Here is a 19,892-nt window from a genome sequence, read left to right on the forward strand (position 1 = left end):
GATTCTTTTTTTTTTTTTTAAAGATACATCCTTTTAAAAATTATTTATTTATTTGATAGACAGAGATCACAAGTAGGCAGAGAGGCAGGCAGAGAGAGAGGAGGAAGCAGGCTCCCCGCTGCGCAGAGAGCCTGATGTGGGGCTCAATCCCAGGACCCTGGGATCATGACCTGAGCCAAAGGCAGAGGCTTTATCCCACTGAGCCACCCAGGTGCCCCGGCAGAGAGGATTCTTTACAAGGCTTAAGGAATCCCAAGAACCAAAGACTGCAGAGACTACTTTTTTTTCCTGGTTTCTCTCTCAAATGCATACCTTTATTTCAACAAATGTTGTATTCCTACTGACGTGTTCTAGGATAAATATGGCAGGTTCACAGAATAAATGGAAGAACAAAACAGAAAAAAATCCTGTGGCACTTCTAAAGCTATTTTGCAGTTTCTTCCTGCTGTCTGAGTGTAAACTCCCTCACATATCCATCGAACATCAGGTCTCCCTCATGAAGGAATGACAAGTGTGTGACTGTGTGTGTGCATGCAAACGTTCTGTTAATTAACAACTATAAAAACAAACAAGGTAAAATTTTAAATGTCCAAATTATTCCTTACTCAAGATAAAACATGAACCTGAACCACGTTCTTAAAAAGTTCATTCTCGGGGCGCCTGGGTAGCTCAGTAGGTTAAGTGTCTGCCTTCGGTTCAGGTCACGATCACAAGGTCCTGGGATCCAGCCCAGCGTAGGTCTCCCTGCCTAGTAGGGAATCTGCTTCTCCCTCTCCATCTGCCCCTTCCACTGCTTGCACGCATCCACTCACTCTCCCTCAAATAAATAGATAAAAAAAAATTTTAAGAAGTTCTTCCTCATAAGATGAACTCTATCTTCCAGATCAACATCTTCTTGTGCTGAAATGTTTAGTCACACCTAATTCTTTAAGATAAGATCAGGGGGCGGGGATCACGCCACTGGCTTTCTAAATATTTTACTTTCTGGTACCGAAACATGGTGTTCCTTGTGTTACCTGTAAGGGAAGAACTGCTTTTGTTTTAATAAACAGCATATAAGGGTGCCTGGGTGGCTCAGTGGGTTAAGCCACTGCCTTCAGCTCAGGTCATGATCTCAGGGTCCTGGGATCAAGTCCCACATCGGGCTCTCTGTTCAGCAGGGAGCCTGCTTCTCTCTCTCTCTCTCTCTTTCTCTCTGTTTGCCTGTCTGCCCACTTGTGATCTCTCTGTCAAATAAATAAATAAAATATTAGAAAAAATTTTAAAAATAAACAGCATATAAACTCTCTGAGGAAGAGGCATGCTCTGTATAACCAGTACTCTCAACAGGGTAGATACCCAAATATTGGTTGCATGGAGAGGAAAAAGGAAAAATAAAACTTGTCTCCCTGGATCTCTATCCTCTAGAGCTACAAAGTACAGGTTTGTTCCCTCCTCTGCTTAATAGCCCTAAATTATTTACATCTTAAAAGAAATTTTTTAAAAGATTTATTTATTTGACGGAGAGAGAGATCACAAGTAGGCACAGAGGTAGGCTGAGAGCGAGGGGGAAGGAGGCTCTCTGCTCAGCAGATAGCCCGAAGTGGGACTCGATCCCAGGACCCTGAGATCATGACCTGAGCCGAAGACAGAGGCTTAACCCACTGAGCCACCCAGGCGCCCTCCCACACACTTGTTAATAAGTTGAAAAATTTTTGAGCATCTCCATGTGTGAGGCATTTAAGTCCTGATTTTACTGTAGGAATGTGAATTGTATAAAATGATATTTGTAACTTTGCCAAGTTTGTTCCAAGTCACATACCTGATCAAGAATGGGATAATAGTGACCTGGTACAAATTACCACAAATGACAAAAGCATTCTTTTAATAACAGATCTTCCCTATTTGTGTTGTAATTCGAGAGTTTTGGGGTCTCTTGTTTGCTGGGAATTAAAAGGGAAATAGGTAGTAGTCACTGCTGGTGGTACAATCAGCACTGTATGGCACGAAAACTTGGTGTGAACTTTCTGGAAAACATTTTGGCAATGTTTTATTTTGTATTTATTTATTAAAGATTTTACTTACTTATTTATTTATGACAGAGAGGGAGCCGGATGCAGGGCTTGATCCCAAGGTCCTGGGATCTTGACCTGAGCCAAATGCAGGGTCAGGCCTAATGGACTGAGCCACCCAGGCACCCTGACAATATTTTAAAAGATATAAAATCTTTGGGCACCTGGGAAGCTCAGTGAGTTTAAGCCTCTGCCTTTGGCTCAGGTCATGATCTCAGGGTCCTGGGATCAAGTCCCACATCGGGCTTTCTGCTCAGCAGAGTTCTCACTCTGCCTGCCTCTCTGCCTACTTGTGATCTCTCTCTAATAAATAAAATCTTAAAAAAAAAAAAGTGTGTGGGAAATGATGCCCCATCATATGAAAAATAGGTCTGGACAATATGTAGAAAATTCAGAAACGTATGCTTTCAGATTTATGTAATTTTCTGCATATAAGTTGTACCTTAATCTTTTTTAGTAAAAAATAGTTAAAGTTCTGTATATAATATGTGTATTCCTTGTATTCATACAGAACATGAAATCACAACTATTTCAGCTAATGCTGCCATTTTTAAACCTTTACGGCTGTGGGCTAATGCTGGGCACATGCCAACAGCAGAGACCCACTGCCTAAGCACTGAGAGGACTCTCCCTTTTTCCTCGTTTACCAAAGGTTTTATCTGCATTCCTCTAGTGACAGACTGATCAGAGGGAAAAAATCTCCGAGAAGTCAGCAGCATTCAAAAAGTATTCAATTATTTCAGGACATTAGAAATGCTATCACAAAAGCGACATCCACCAGCCTTCTACCTACAAACTTAACATTTTGGGGAAATAAAGATCTAATGATACTTTTATCACCAAGCATTTGAAGTACACTATTCCCACTGAAATAATTCCCTTGAAGTAAAAGCCACTCTAGTTAAAGATGCAAATTTCGAGAATCTAATAATCTTGTATTAATGCAGTACTGGCTTTCATTTGTACACAATCAATCTGTTACTGAACAAAGAATCCTTTTTAATTGCCCATGGCAATTAACAGTAATCATTTTCTTTTGTCTTATTCCTAAGTGTGCAAGCTATAACAGAGGAAGCCATGATTTTGACCTTTCTTTTAAATGGAGATGGGGAGAAGTACAATGTAACTATTTTTTTTTTTAATTTTTTACACTTCAGGAGGCTGTTAGCTGTAGCTGGCCAGCACACCTTTTTTTCCCCCCCTAAAGATTTTATTTATTTATTTGACAGAGAGAGAGATCACAAGTAGGCTAAGAGGCAGGCAGAGAGAGAGGAGGAAGCAGGTTCCCCACTGAGCAGAGAGCCTGATGTGGGACTTGATCCCAGGACCCTGGGATCATGACCAGAGCCGAAGGCAGAGGCTTTAACCCACTGAGCCACCCAGGCGCCCCCGGCCAGCACACTTTCATTCCAACATTATTTTTGTTGTTTCATTTTTTCACCCCAATATTATTTAATAACTTTCTGATTCATGAAAAAAGCACTGTCGTTAGTTCCACCCAAATAAGTCAAGGGGCTTAGTGTAGTTTTGTCTATACATTTCTAGCTGTCTAAAGAATTTTCTCAATTGAAAACTGTCAATTAGGAGCCACTCATATACTTTTCTACTTACCAAAGAAAATATAGACTTAAGGAGTCATTACATGACCAAATATGTCTATCTTACTATATTATTTATTTTGGACAACTTTACATATATATATGTGGAATATAAGTGGGTGTGGAATACACACACACACACATACACACACACATACATCTGGGTTTGAAAATGGTCAGAAGTCAAATGCTTGGGCACCTGGGTGGCTCAGTGGGTTAAGCCTCTGCCTTCGGCTCAGGTCCTGGGATCCAGTCCTGTCTCCGGGGGACTGCTCAGCAGGGGGCCTGCTTCCCTCTCTCTGTCTGCCTCTCTGCCTACTTGTGATCTCTCTCTCTCAAATAAATAAATAAAATCTTAAAAAAAAAAAATCAAATGCTCAACTTTGTCAACATGCTGGCTAGATAAACTGGTACTTGGGCTATATATATTTTTTCAAAATGGTGTGCCATAGAACCAACTGTGTGTTTAGCAGTCTCTGAATATGGAAGCCTTTAAGACTATTAATACAGGGCCACTGCTCAAGAATGCAGAAATTCATCAAACTACTCAACAAATAATTCCCTCAACCCAGCATATATCATATATAGCTAATCATTCACAACTAACTATAAATTCCTTAAGGGGATGAACTGTAGCTTATTCTTCTATCCCAGAGAAACAAGGCAGACTAATAAAATAAACACAGCTCTTGGAATCAGACAGACACGGATTCATAACACAGCTTGCAACCTCTCAGCTGTGTAACCCTGGTCAGGACACTTATGGTATTATGCATATTTGAGGATTAAATGCTGACCAGGAGGGCATGCCCTCTGAGAATTTAAAGCCTAAAAATGGCCAAAATACTTGGTGCACATCTCTCCACCCACCTACCCCTCAAAAGAGAAAAACAAAAAGGCTCTCGCACCTGTTTGGGTTCAACATATATGTAGTGGGGGGGTCTACTATGTGGAAGGTATTTTGCTAGGTATGACGGGAAATAAAAAATATACAAGGGGGGCGCCTGGGTAGCTCAGCGGGTTAAGCCTCTGCCTTCGGCTCAGGTCATGATCTCAGGGTCCTGGGACTGAGCCCCACATCAGGCTCTCTGCTCAGCGGGGAGCCTGCTTCTTCCTCTCTCTCTGCCTGCCTCTCTGCCTACTTGCGATCTGACAAATAAATAAATAACATCTTAAAAAAAAACAAAAACAACGAGGGTCCCCACCCTCAAGGGGTTTACTATCTGGAAAGAAGAAACAATCTAGTATTATTAGCTATAAAATAAGGCAGAATGGGAACCAACTAGTATAATCCCTTCATTTTTCAAATGAAGAAACTGTAGCCAAGAGAAGTGAAAATGATTTGGCCAAAGTCATGCAGCTAGTGAGAGCAGAGTTGGGGCTAGGGCCTGAGTTTCTTCATTGTCAATTCAACATTCTTTACACCATAGGAAGCTGCCTCTCAATTGTTCAAATTTGATTTCCCAGTGCAAATATTACCATAGTGACCGGCAAAAGGACATTTCCCAAATAAGAATGCAGAGACACTGAAAGAACAAAAAAGGTACGAAATACCACAGATGCATAATGCAACAGTCACAACTGCCACAAATTTCATAAAACAAAAATGCTCATTTCAATAAAGGAAAATGAAGGAGATTGGCAAGTCTGGCTATTCTTAACTGAAGTAAATATAACTTTCCTGTGATGATGGTTCATGGCTGAAAGTACCTGGTTCTCTGCTAATATATCAACTTAATGGTGCATCTTAACACCATGGAAGCAAATAAATGAAACTCAGACTGACAGATGCCAAAAGTTATTTTCAAGAATTCTTCATAGACAAAACCTCACTAAAGCACTGTATCAAAAATTAAATAGAAATAAACTTTCAGGAAGATGAACATGAATGATTTGTTTGCATTTCTTAATACCAGCAATTCAAGTGCTATTCAGACGCTGCTGTTTGAGAGCCTAGGTCAACAATGACTCAGTTTGAAAGATTCCATATTGCTTTTAAAAGAAGTGTATGGTTTTAGTTACGTAGTGAATACAATCTGGATGTCCCTTTCCCCAAAAATTATAAACTAATTTTCACAGGAATGGTTGAAAAAGAGACAGTATTTATGTTTGAAAGACATATACAACAAAGGCAATCCAGTTCATTTTATTGCATCCCCCAGAGAAGGAGCCCTTACCCCTGGTTCTGACCTACAGGATTTGATGCTGGGAGAGGGGGGATGGAGGGGTTAAGAGTAGCACCAGGAGTCCAGTCACACAGTCCCAGCTCTAACTTGCTATGTGGTCCAGGACAAGAATCTACAACCAGAGCTGGACAGCACACTCAATTTCAGACTAGGAATGTGAAACCCAGAGAGATGAAGTGATTTGTTCAAGGTTCCCACTAATTAGGTTAAGGCCTAGACCAGAAGATCTTCTGCATGTATTTCCAATATTCCTTCAGTTGTGACAGGAAACATGTTACCATGCCCTGTGCAAGTTCATTTTCCCATCTGTAAATCAGGAGGCTAGGCTAGGCACAGATTTTCAAGTTGTGCTGCTCTAAATCCAAGGGATTTCTGCTAGTCATCTTCCCTCTTCAAGTAAAGAATCTCCAAGTTATGTATTTCATCTAGTGTGAAAAATAAATTTTAAACAACTGGACTAGACGGTCAATAAAATGTCACACTGACTGGGTAAATTAAGACACCCAGCTGGTGAATGACAATAATTATACAAGATCACAGGAAGGCAGGCCCTGCAGGAAGCTTAACTAACCTCTCAGAAGGCCCCCACAAACTGAAGATGTGAAAGCAGAAGATACTAGAGGGAGATGAATAGACAACCACTCGCACTGTATCAGTCTCCCAACTGTACTGAACTGTGCTATCTCCCCACCACACAGAGACTGCAGAAACATCCATGAAGCTGTAGTTTATAGTCAGCGGTGAAACCCTCACTCCTCCTAGGCTGTCCTTTGCCAAAAGTTACCATCAGGTCCATGGATCTGCACACAGACAACAACTTCCATGTAACTCGTATCAAGAAGAATGACTCTTTCTGATTTTTTTTTTCACTGTCCTAAATGCTTTGGCCTTCATCATGCCAAGCAAAAAGAAGGGGTACATGGTCAAAAGAATAGTGTTTAAAAAGGGGGGGCAGGTGGGTACCTCAGTGGGTTGGGCCTCTGCCTTCCACTCGGCTCAGGTAGCGATCTCGGAGTCCTGGAATCAAGCCCCACGTTGAGCTCTCTGCTCTGTGGGGAGCCTGCCTCTCTGCCTACTTGTGATCTCTCTCTCTCTCTCTCTCTGTCAAAGAAATAAAATCTTAAAAAAAAAAAAAAAAAAGTGAAGAACTTTGATCACACTAGTATTACAGAGATTTTCTAGGCACTGCAGGACCCTTGAAGACCTGTTACTACATAGAAAACAGTCATCTGGGGCACCTGGGCTCAGGTCATGATCCAGGGGTCCTGGGATCCAGCCCTGCATCCGGCTCTCTGCTCGGCGGGGAGCCTGCTTCCCCCTCTCTCTCTCTACCTGCCTCTCTGCCTACTTGTGATCTCTGTCTGTCAAATAAATAAAATTTTATAAAAAAAGAAAGAAAGAAAACAGTCATCTCCTGCTCCAACCCCACACCCACTGGCATACAAGGGTTCCAAAAGGCCAAGGCTACCACCTCAGATTTTGGTAGCACCCAATTCCATTATGAAAGCAAATGATGACACTGAGATTGGAGGCTCTGCAGCCATCAGAGAAATGCGACAATCTTTTTAACATCAGTTACCAGTTTAGGAAGAAAAATCACCCCTTTGTTGTTCTGTCTCCTCTCTTCCTATTATGTAAACTTAGGCTTTGGCCATGCAAAAACTTTCTGTGCTGCCAGTGATGTTAAAACTCTAAAACACAAATTTAAGCAGAATTACATACACAGTTATCTTTTTTTTTTTTTTTTAAGATTTTATTGATTTATTTGACAGACAAAGATCACAAGTAGGCAGAGAGGCAGGCAGAGAGAGAGGAGGAAGCAGGCTCCCCACTGAGCAGAGAGCCTGATGTGGGGCTTGATCCCAGGACCCTGGGATCATGACCTGAGCCGAAGGCAGAGGCTTTAACCAACTGAGCCACCCAGGCGCCCCAATTATCTTATTCTTAATTAGCCATCACTTCCCCATTAAGAATAAAAAGCAACTATTTATATCAACATGGAAAACATAAACGCTAAAATAAATTCAGAGACTGATTCATGATTCACAAGACCAAAATTCAAAAATGAATGGAAACCAACAGAAAGATGAACCAAAATTCTGTAAATCAATAATGGCAGAAAAAAAATTAATAATGTTGAAGATACATACTATAGATAATTAAAATTACCAGACTCTGCTTGTCAGAAAATTTAAAGTGCTAAGAATTCAGAAGCTAAATGAACCACATGGATCTATGATTTAGGCCCCCTTACTGTATCATAGACAAATACCCTAACATTTGATGAGTCAATGGTCCAATTCTGCAGATAACAGTGGATGCTTTTTATTTCAAGTATTCACACAGAACTATTTCTAAATAAGTGCTGAAGTAAACAAAGTTTGATCATAGCTCAGTTAAGAAATAAAGTCCTTCCAGTAAATGCTCCTTCACAGCTGGATGGCTGCTTTAATATGCAATTGCCCTAGGCCACAGGGGGGAAAAAAAAATCAGGCTTTTGATTTACTTAAGAAATAAAATAAATAAACCTAGAGCCTGCGAGTTTCCCTCTTCCAAGTTAAGGACAGAAAATGGTTAGATGACTTTTCTGTTAAAAAAAAGCAAAAACAAAAACAAAAAAAGCACACCTCTTTCTCTGAATAGATTTCCTAAACCCCACCCCCAACAGGAAAGGTAGCTAAGGTATACTTCTCAGGTAATAAGACCAAAAATCCTTTCGTATCAGCCCATTCCTGGCACTCTTTCCTCACTCAGCCAAATCAGGTCACTCACAAGGCTTGGGGAAGGTCAGGGCCCACCCACATACTTCTAGTACACCAAAGAGCCCCCCGCCCCCCAGCATGGATCTGCCCAGAGGCTTTCAGCTCCTGTGGCTGGGAGCCCTGCAGCACCAGAGGGCAGAAATCTGAGTGACACTTGGCACTCTCTCTTTCAACAAACAACCGCAATGGGCTTTCCAAACTCGGGCCCTAATCCTTTCGAAGACCAGGAAGCTGGAGCCTTCCTGGGGCAGAGGTGAAAAGAAATGAAAAGAAATAAGCCCACCCTCCCAAAGGTCACACTGCAAATCAGAGGCCATTAGGGAAGAAGGCAAGACTGCAGCTTCTGCAGCCCCAGAACAGTAAACACCAAATGGGGCTATAACCCCTGAGGGATTGGGGAGAACTTGAGAACTAGCACTTCCCCAGCCAGAGGTAAAACAAAAATGAGACCGTTGTTGGGGGGGGAAGGCAAAAAAGGCACACTTCTAAGTTCTCCCAAGCGGTGTTGGCTGGGGGGGGGGGGGGGGGGGGCACGAGAATAAAACTGTCTTTACAATAGCTCAGAGAAAGAGGGAGGGAAAGTGAGAAAGAGAAGAAAGACCTATGAGCAGCTGCACTCTCCTGTTCCAAACATCACAAAGCTGCAAAGCCCAGAGATCTAAAGGGGCTGGGGAACAAGATGGGAATGAGAGGGAAAAGGGGGGGGGGGCAATAGAAAGAGCCCTTCTCCCTCACCATCACTGACCTCGATAGAAGTTGGGAAAATGGGGACGACAATCCCAGACTCCAGAGAGCAGGAACCAGCCAACCACCCCCACATATTTACCCAGACCTCAAGATCCCTGGGGATAAAACCCTGAGGGTCAGGGTTCCGAGTGAATCTGCAATCTAAACCAGAGCCTAGAGAGTTCGGGGCCCAACCCAGCCCCTTCCCCTCCAAAGCTGGGAACTGGAGGCTAGAGGAAGACAAGCCTGGCCTGAAGAGGGGAAGCACTCGGTGGGAATGGGCAGGTCAAGGCTGGGGAGCAGGGAGAAGCAATCCTGACAGGAACCTAATGGGAAGAGAAGGCGACTGGCAGGATACAAAGGGAAAGCAAAAGTGAGGAAACAAATAAACGATGAACAGAGTTGGGACTTGGGTATCAAAGGGAGGGAGAATCTATCCAAGAACTGAGATGGCTCTGGGGGGATGGATGGGGGGCAGCCAGTGAAAGGAAGGAATGGTTGAGAAGATATCTCTACTACTAGGTAGAACTAAGAGAAAGAGAACTCAAAAAAGGAGGTAAAATGTAGGACAAAGGAGGGAGAACAAATACAAGGAAGGAAAGAGTGGAGGTTGAGGGCTGAATCAAAATGGTGGGGGAGGAGGTCAGGTGGAAAACTTAGAATTGAGAGAGAATACAGGTGGGATGGAATTACGCGATGACCAGGATTAAAGAGAACCACTCAAACAGGGAACAGCAATGGTAAAGTTAAAACGGGTCAAAAAGATAGGTGGGCAAGTGGACAGCTCCAAAAGGGGCAGAGCTGGGAGAAAAACGTTAGAGCCGATGGGGCAGAGCTGAACAAATGGTAAGAGCAGGTGCAAAAAGGATTTGGGGCAGGTCTATGAGATGCAGCGAAATGGGAAGGAAAGGGGACGATAGGTCAGAGAACTTAGCAAAGATTTGAGAGGTAAAGGCCAAGTCTAAGGAAGGCTAAACGGAGAGGAGAAGACTTAGAGCAAAGAGGAGGCTGGGAGCAGATCTCAAGCAGAGAACTGAAGGGGAAACAGGTCAAAGAAAGCAGGAGCGAATGAATGAGACAGCTCAACAGTGCCAATGAGGAGGTGGAGAGGAGAGGAAACCGCAAGGAGAACTACTGGGCAGAACTGGGGCCTGCAGGGCAGCACTGAGGCTACGGACAGGCTGAGTTACAGAGGTCAGAGAAGTGAATGGCAGAAATGAGAGCTGCAGGGTCGGGGGAGTTGTGGGGAGAGGCTCTTCGCGGAAGGCAGAGTCGAAAAGCCAGCAGGTTAGGGGGCACAGAGGATCTGAGATTGGGCAAAGGCCAGATCGGGTATACACAAAGGTCTGGAAGAGAAAAAAGTCTGAATGGTAAATGGGAGCAAGATCTGAGAAGGGGAGGAGGTGAGCATGGTGCAACCGAAGTGTGAGAGGGAGCAGGAGACTGAACTGAGAGGCATGGAAGGGTCGCAGAGCTTAGAGGCATCTCGGGGTGCACCAGGTTCCGCGAGTGGGCAGTAGAGCCCAAGAGGGAGGCGGAATTAAGTTCAAGAAGACCTAGGAGCAGCAGTGCCAAGATGAACAAGGTCTCTGATGGATCTCCAAGGAGGTGGAACCACGGGTCCTAAAGGACAGTTCCTGGGGGTGCAAACAGAGGACGGATCACAGTAGACGGGTCAAAGACGGGTACAGATCCAGAGGGTGGTGAGAGTGGAATCGAAGAGGGGGCAGGCGGGTCACGATTCTCAAAGTGAAGGTCCAAAATTAAGGGATGCAAAAGGGTCACTGAGGAGGTGGGTCCCAAGAGCACTGCAGCGTCCAGGAGGAGCGAAGGGCATTACTGAGGGGCGGAAGAGGGAAAGGGGAGGCGCAGAATTGGGAGCAGAGTGGCTTAAGTGAGGAGGGGGTGGCCGAGGCAGACACCGAGATCTCAAATGGGTCGGAAGGTGGGGGCAGACGCGGGGACAGCAAGGCTGGGGCGAGCAGGGACAGGTCCGAAGGGCGGGCGGGCCCCGCGGGCCGGGCCGCAGCGCGAAGCAGGGGGACCGGCGGGGCCCGGGGGGTTGGGGGGCCGCTCCCTCCCCTCCCCCTCCGGCTCCTCCATTGTTCGCGGGCTCCGGGCCCCGCCGTCCCCGCCTCCCCTTGGACCCCGCAGCGGGGCGGCGCCCGACCTCGCCGCCGGGGCCCGCAAGCTCGCGCACTCACCAGCTGGGCGCCCTCAGCGCGGCTCCGGCCTCCAGGATCCCAGCAGCGGCGACGGCGGCCCCGGCGCCATGTTCTGCTGCTCCTCGTCCAGCGGCGGCTGAGGCGGCGGCGGCGGCTCCGGCGGCGGGGGGCCGGGCGGACCCTCCCTCGCGGGCTCCCTCCTCCGCCTCCTCCACCTCCTCCACCTCCTCCACCTCCTCCTCCCGCCGCGCCGCGGCTCTCCCTCGGGGCGGGGGGGCGGGGAGGGGAAGGGGGGAGGGGCGGGAACCAGGGGGAGGGCGGACCAGCCTCGCTCGCTCGCTCCCTCCCTCCTTCGCAATGGCGACGGCGGCACCTCCTTCCTGCGGCCGCCGCTCCCGTGCGCGCGCGCTCCTCACTACTGCGCGTGCGTGGCGTGCAGACCGTTGCAGGAGGATAACGGCCCCTGGGCGCGCGCCGCAAGGGGATAACCGGCGCCAAGCAGGAGACGAAGCGAGGGTGCCTACGCGCCCAAGGGGCTCGGTGCCACTACCACGGCCTCTGGCTGGGAACGAGCGCGGAGGCCATCATGCGTGTACGCCTCAAAGAAATGCCGCTACTGCGGTGGCTGCGGCGCGAGACAGCACCAAGCAGCCTGCGACCTGGCAGAGGGAATGCTGTGAGCAAGTGCGCGTGCGCGGGACAGACTGGCGTGAGGCGGAGGGCGTGGCCCGCGGGAGTAGCGCGCACCCTTGCGCGCGCCAGAAGCAGCCGATCCCCTCCTTGCGGGAGCTCGTGGAGAAAGCGGGAGGGGAGAGGCATGGCCCGGTTTTGGGGGCGGGGGCGAAGGGCGCGATCCCGCTCGCGCGGGACCTGACCAGCCAATAGGACGCGAGGGGAGGTGGGTTAGCCGCGCGAGCCTCAGCCCCTGGGATAACGGAGGCGGCGAGTTGGAGCGACGTAACGTGGGGCGGTGGGGAGGGGCTGGGGAGAAGGGAGAACACCCAGCGAGGGAGTTGATTGGGGAACACAAGGAGGCGTGGCCCGCCTCAGCCCAATCCAAGCCTGGCAATTTGTCGTTCCGGAAGAAGGGGCAGGGCTAGGGAGCGCGTGCTCTTTCCCTCGGCAGTGAAGAAAATCTGCAGGCGCAACGCGCCACTTGATGCGGTTTGCTCTGGGTTCTGTGATCGCCCGGAGCCCGGGAGACGGACAAGGGTCGGCTTCTGCGTGCAGCCTGACCTCCAAGTCAGCATTGTGCAAATGACTGCAAATCAAATGTCAGTTCCGGCTCGTACAGGGGAAACAGTGATGGAAAGAGGCACTGCCGTAACCCTTGAGTTGGAAACTGAGGAGGGTTTCCTCTGGGACCCCTCCGGAAGTACGCATGGTGGAAGATGAGCGTTCTGGGCACTGAGTCAATATTTACGGAATGCATGAAGAAGGGCTGTTTCCTATTACATTTTGCGTTTCTTTCCTCAGTCTTTTGATCTACAAAATGGAATAATAATTGTACCTCCCTCGCAGGGTTGCTGAGAGACTTAAATAAGATATATTTGTAAAGTGCTAAACTTTATTTTATTATTTTATTATTATTATTTTTTAAATCTCTACAGTCAATATGGGGCTCGAACTCACAACCCGAGATCAACAGTGACATGCTCCACGGACTCCAGGTGCCCCTCCTGCCCTCAAGTTTGAAAAATCCATTAAATAAAGGTTTTTTGGCTACTGATCAGAGTCCTCTCCCTTGACTTTTTTAACAGCATTTTTTTTATGCATATAATCTGATTTTTAGATGTCTGTGACTGTTTTTTGTTGTTTTTTAAGTTTGAGTACTGTGAGCCAAACCAAGTGCATGGCCCAGGTTTTCTTTAGGCTATCACTGCAAACCTTGGTTTATAAATGATTTTGGCATCAGTTAAGGGAATACCATATTCTCCACCTCAAATTAATATGCCTTTATAACTGTCTTTATAACTCCAAGGTCATTCAATTCTTGGAAAGATTATGAACTACCAACACCCAGAATAAAGAACAAAGGCTTCACTCTGAACCTTCCTGTCTTTTGGAGTCTGTCGACTCTACCTAGTCCTGTGAGTCTCAGCTTAACACCACTTCCTCAGAGTGACCTCCCAGATTTGGTCTGACTCCTTATTTGATGAAAACCGTACTTTATGCTAGGCGACATTCTATAACACTTTAAACATTAATTTAACATTAATCCTCAGCATCTTATGAGTAGGTTACAGCTGTTATGGTTCTGCTAAACTAAAGCACAGGGAGGTTACACAGCTAGTCAGTGGCAGATTGGAAATTGAACCCAACAGTGGGGGTCTAATGACTACACACAAACTGCTTCTTCATAACACTCCACCAGGGCCCGAAGTTCTGTATTGGTATCATCATTTTATGCGAAAGCCCTTTGAAGACAGGGACTCTGGCTATTTCTTCAGTCCAGCAAAAGGCCCACAATAAATACTCGTTAATGAATAAATGAATGAACCCAATGCTAAACAACAGGGATGGCTGAAAAGATACAATCCGTGTCTAATGACTAACTCTTACCCCTCTTTCAGATGCTAGCTCATGGGGCCCCTCATCCAGAAGGCCCTCTTAACCTAACAGTCTTGGTCAGGCGCTCCCTCTACCCTCCCAGAGCCCCTTTGGGTCCTCCAGCCAATCCCTGACCACTCTGAGTTGTCCCTGTCTAGTGATGGGTCTTTCTCTCCCACTGGACCGTGAACCCGGAAAGTGCAGGGTCAAGGCTGTCTCAGCCACTGTTGATGTGTCCAGTACAGGTCAAGGCACTAGGTAGGGGCTCATGCAGTGTTTTCCTTGACTGAACAGTCGGAACGATCAAGGAGCGCCTTCCCAGCTCTGCAATTCTTTCCAGTGCACTGGAGGGCTGGTGTTAGCTGAGCAAGCCAACCACAGGAAACAGGCTTCCCTGGGGGCAGCCGCCCCCGCACACCCGGCTAGCCTCCACTCCAGGATAAATAAACAACCTAGTAAACAATTAGCTGACAGAGAGAAGTGCAGACTGCTGGCCCCAGCCAATATCAAGATTTCCCAAGCATCAGCCCGAAAGGCCCCGAGGACTGGACGTCACATCAGCCAGGGAGGCCAGGTGGTATGAGGGTCAGGGGTTCTGGACCCTGATCGGAGAGAGGCACAGCCAGAAAAATCCACAGAAGAGTTTTGCAAAGAGGGGGAATGTGCTGGAGCAAATTCTCTTTACATTCCTCAGAGCTTCAAAGAATCAGAGGGTGGAGACCAGGTCTGCTCTCTTGCAGAAGTCAATGAGCTCATAGCGCCTCCTACAAACCGAACTGGGGAAAGAGCGTCTTGCTGATGCCGCGGGGGATGTCAGGGAGCGGTGAACCCTTCCGCCATTGGTCGGAAGGGTAGCCAATCGCGAGGAAGGAAGGGGAGGCGGGGATGCTTGGATTCACCGTGGGATCCCGTGGCCCGGCCAGTGGCTGATACGTAGTGGGCACGCACTAGGATAGCTGATGGAAGGATGGATGATGAGATTTTTATAGAATTTGGAAATGGAACTATAACGCGGATACCAAGAAATACACAAATCACAAATATACATCTCGATTAATAATTCAGAGAGACACACCCCCTTTAACCTGCACCCAAATAAAAAGAATGTGACCACCTCTCCAAAGCCCATCCCCCGGAACCCGTCCAGTCACTCCCCCCCCCCACGACAAAAACCTCTACCCTGATATCTGTGGCTGTTGATGAGTTTTCCCCGTTTTTACACTGCATATAAATGAAATTTACAACAAGGGGCCTCTTTGAATCAACATTGTCAGATTCACCCACGTTACTGGGTGTATCTATAGGTCGTTTGTTCTTAATGCTGTGTAGTATTCCATTGTGTGAATGAAATACAGTGTATTTATCCATTCTATTGTCGGTGAGCATCCGGGTAACTTCCATTTGGGGTCTATTATGAATAGTGCTGCTATGACAATCTAGAATCTGTCTTTTGGCAGATTTATGCAACCATTAGAATGGCTCCTGCCTGGCTCAGTGGGTTAAGCCTCTGCCTTCAGCTCAGGTCATGATCTCAGGGTCCTGGGATCGAGCCCCGCATCAGCCGCTCTGTTCATCAGGGAGCCTGCTTCCCCCTCTCTCTGCCTGTCTCTCTGCCTACTTGTGATCTCTCTCTCTCTTTCAAATAAATAAATAAAATCTAAAAAATAAAAAAATAAAAAGAATACGTCTTTTGGTGGGGTTGGTGGGGTGCCTGGGTGGTGCAGATGGTTAAGTGTCTGGCTCTTGGTTTGGGCTCAGGTCATGATCTCAGGGTCATGATCTCAGTCTCATTATCTCATGAGATCGAACCCCCATTCTATTCCTCACTCAGCGTGCAGTTTGCTTGAGATTCTCTCTTCCTCTCCTTTTGCCCCTCCTGCTAGTGTTCACTCACTCTCTCTCTGAAATACATAAACAAATACTTAAATAAATATGCCTTTTGGTAAACATATTCGTTTCTGCTAGCTATGTACCTGAGTGAAACTGCTGGTCACCAAGGGCGCATGTGTTTACCTTTCCCAAAGAAAATGTACCAAGTTCCATCCCAAGAGTTATGTGTAAGAATTTCAACTGCTTCCCCTTTTCCATCTTTTTTTTTTTAATTTTATTTAGCAGAGAGGCAAGCAGAGAGAGGAAGGGAAGAAGCTCCCTGCTGAGCAGAGAGGCTGACGTGGGGCTCGATCCCAGGACCCTGAGATCATGACCTGAGCTGAAGGCAGAGGCTTTCATCCACTGAGCCACCCAGGCGCCCACCCTTTTCCATCTTTTTAATTTAATGTTGGCCATTCTAATGGTTGCATAGCTATATCCTTTGTCTTTTCCCAGTGATTCCTAGGGTTGAGCATCTTTCCATGGTTATACAAGCCATCTGAACAGCACTTTTTGTGAAGTGCTATTCAAGCCTTTTGCCCATTTCCCCCCTGCCATATATTATTTTCTTTACTTATTTTAAATTATGCAATACTACATGAATTTCTTGTCCTTGCAATAAATTAAGATACTCTAGGTAAAATTCAGTCTCCATGGAATATCCGACCCCATCCCACTTACCTCTCCACAAATGTGTTTTCTACCAGACCTCTCTATACATTCACATGAATGCAGCACAGCATAGTGGCTTGAGGCGTTGACACTGGAACCAGAATGCCTGACCTCGAATCTCAACTTCACCATTTACAATAGCTGTGTGACCTTGGGCAAGTTACTCAACTTCTCTGTACCTCAATTTCCTCATCTTTAAAATGGGGTTGATAATATTAACACCTAACTCACAGGGTTGTTTTGAGGTTTCAATAAGTGAATCGCTTATAAAAAGTGCCTGGAACATAGTAAACGCTATACTGGTGATAGCTACAACTGAGTTGTGAAGGCTTTTTTATATATATATAAATCACATAACATTTTCATGGTAAATATAAATAACATAGAATGTACCACTTAACCATTTTTTTTTTAGATTTTATTTATTTATTTGATAGATATCACAAGTAGGCAGAGAGGCAGGCGGCAGGGTGAGGAGGCAGGCTCCCCGCTGAACAGAGAGCCTGATGTGGGGCTCGATCCCAGGACCCTGGGATCATGACCTGAGCTGAAAGCAGAGGCTTTAACTGAGCCACCCAGGCACCCTTCCCCACTTAACTATTTTTAAATATTTTATTTTTTATTTAATTATATATTTTTAAATATATTTTACTTATTTATTTTAGAGAGAGGTAGAGAGTGCGAGTGGAGGGGAGGGGAGGAGCAAAGGGAGAGGGAGAGAGAGAATCTGAAGCAGCCTCCTCACTGAGCTTGGAGCCCAACGTGGGGCCTGATCCAAAGACCCCAAGATCATGACCCGAGCTGAAACCAAGAGCAGGTGCTTAACCTACTGAGCGATCTAGGTCCCCCTCCACTTAACCATTTTTAGATGTACATTTCAGTGGGACTGAGTACATTCACAACATTGTTTTCAGATCTTATTAATTATACCCAAACTACAACTCAGTATCCATTAAACAGTAACTCTCCTTTCTGCCTCCAGCCCCTGGTAACCCGCATTCTTCTTTCTAGTTCTATGAATTTGCCTGTTCTAGGGGCCTCCCTTAAGTGAAATCATACAGGAAGGCCTGGGTGGCTCTGCCAGTTATGCGTCTGCCTTAGCGCAGGTCATGATCCCAGGGTCCTGGGATTGAGTTCCACATTGGGCTCTTTGCTCAGTGAGGAACCTGCTTCTCCCTCTGCCTGCTGTTCCCCTTGCAGGGGCTCTCTCTCTCTCTCTCTCTCTCTGACAAATAAATACATAAAACCTTTAAAAAGCCTAAGTGAAAGCATACATTTATTCCTTCATGTCTGGTTTATTTCACCTTGCACCATGTTTTCAAGTTTCATTCATGTTGTAGCATGAATCCAAATTTGATTCATCTTTAAGGTTGAATAATGTTCCATTTTATATATTATATCTTGTTATCCATTCTTCTGTTATGGGACATTATGGGGTTTTGGCTATTGTGAATGATGTTGCTAGGAACACTGGTGTACACATATTTGAATCTCTGTTTTCAGTTACTTGTAATATATACTTAGACATAAAATTGCTGTATCATGTAGCAATTCTGCATTTAACTTTTTGTGGAACCACCAAACTGTTTTCCAGAGTGGCAGTACCATTTTCCATTCCTACCAGAAATGTACAAGGGTTCCAGTTTTCCCACATCCTTGCCAACACTTGTTATTGCTTTTTGTGCTTGTTTTCTTTGATCATAGCCATCCTAAAAGCTGTGAAGTGGTATCTCATTGGGACTATCATTTGCATTTTCCTGAAGACTAGTGATGTTGAGCATATTTTCCTATGCTTATTCGCCATTTGTATATCTTCTTTGGAGAAATGTCCATTCAGGTCCTTTGCCCATTTTGAATTGAGGTTTGTTGTTGTGGAGTGGTAGGAGTTCTTCATATATTCTACATATCAATCCCTTATTAAATAGATGCTCTACAAATATTTTCTTCCATTCTGTGGGTTGTCTTTGCACTCTCTATCTCTCTCTCTTTTTAAGATTTTATTTATTGGAGCCCTTGGGTGGCTCAGTGGGTTAAGCCTCTGCCTTCAGCTCAGGTCATGTTCCCAGGGTCCTGGAATGGAGCCCCGCATGGGGCTCCCTGCTCAACAGGGAGCCTGCTTCCCCCACCTCTCTCTGGCTGCCCCTCTGCCTACTTGTGATCTTTCTCTCTGTCAAATAAATAAATTAAAAAAATTTTTTAAAGATTTTAATTTATTTATTAGAGAGATAGAGAGAGAGAGAGAGAGAGAGAGAGAGAGAGCATGAGAGAGGAGGTCAGAGGGAGAAGCAGACTCCCCGTGGAGCTGGAAGCCCAATGCGGGACTCAATCCTGGGACTCCAGGATCATGACCTGAGCTGAAGGCAGCCGCCCAACCACCTGAGCGACCCAGGAGCCCCATGTACTCTCTTGATAGTGTCTTTTGATGCACAAAAGTATTTTTTAAGATGTTATTTTTTAGTTTATTTGACAGAAAGAGATACAGTGAGAGAGGGAACACAAGCAGGGTGAGGGGCAGAAGAAGAAGCAGGCTCCCTGCAGGGAGCCTAATGCTGGCCTTGATCCCAGGACCCTGGGATCATGACATGAGCCAAAGGCAGACCCTTAACTGACTGAGCCACCCAGGCACCCCTAAGAATCCAACTTTTGATCTCAGCTTAGGTCTTGATCTCAGGCTCATGAGTTCAAGCCCTGCACTGGGTTCCATGCTGTGTGTGGAGCCTACTGAGAATGAATGAAAAAAAGAGAGAAAGAGAGAAAGAGGAAGGAAGGAGGAAGACAGAAGGAAGAAAGAAAGAGGAAGGAAGAAAGGAAGGAAGAAGGGAAGGAAGGAAGGGACCTATAAGGTGTATTATGGGATGAACAGGGATATTTTAATATTGACCTATATTAGATAATAGTGTAGTATTAAGGTCAGATTCCCTGATGTGATAATTGTGTTGTTATGGAGGAGGTTAAGAAGAAGTCCTTGTTTTTAAGAGGAACATATTGAAGTGCGAAGCCTTTTGTGATGAAAGGGCACAATGTCTGCAACTAATTTAAAATGGTTCCAACAGGAGCGCCTGGCTGGCTTGGTCAGTAGAGCACACAACTCTTAACCTCGGGTTTGTGAGTTTGAGCCCCACGTTGGTTGTAGAGATATCTTAAAAATAAAATCCTTGGGGCGCCTGGGTGGCTCAGTGGGTTAAGCCGCTGCCTTCGGCTCAGGTCGTGATCTCAGGGTCCTGGGATCGAGTCCCGCATCGGGCTCTCTGCTCAGCAGGGAGCCTGCTTCCTCCTCTCTCTCTGCCTGCCTCTCTGCCTACTTGTGATCTCT

General features: G+C 46.1%; 1 protein-coding gene across 1 annotated transcript in view; it reads right to left on the reverse strand.

Moving 5' to 3' along the window:
* The window catches only part of ARHGAP35 (Rho GTPase activating protein 35), a 127,012-nt gene extending 115,348 nt beyond the window's left edge, over window positions 1–11,664 (reverse strand). The window contains exon 1 of the mRNA XM_059153251.1: window positions 11,528–11,664. The gene's annotated coding sequence lies outside the window, so the exon portion shown is untranslated. The remainder of the gene's footprint in view (window positions 1–11,527) is intronic.
* Window positions 11,665–19,892: the final 8,228 nt, after the last annotated feature.

Source organism: Mustela lutreola, chromosome 16 (assembly GCF_030435805.1).
Source record: "Mustela lutreola isolate mMusLut2 chromosome 16, mMusLut2.pri, whole genome shotgun sequence".
Lineage (NCBI taxonomy): Eukaryota > Metazoa > Chordata > Mammalia > Carnivora > Mustelidae > Mustela > Mustela lutreola.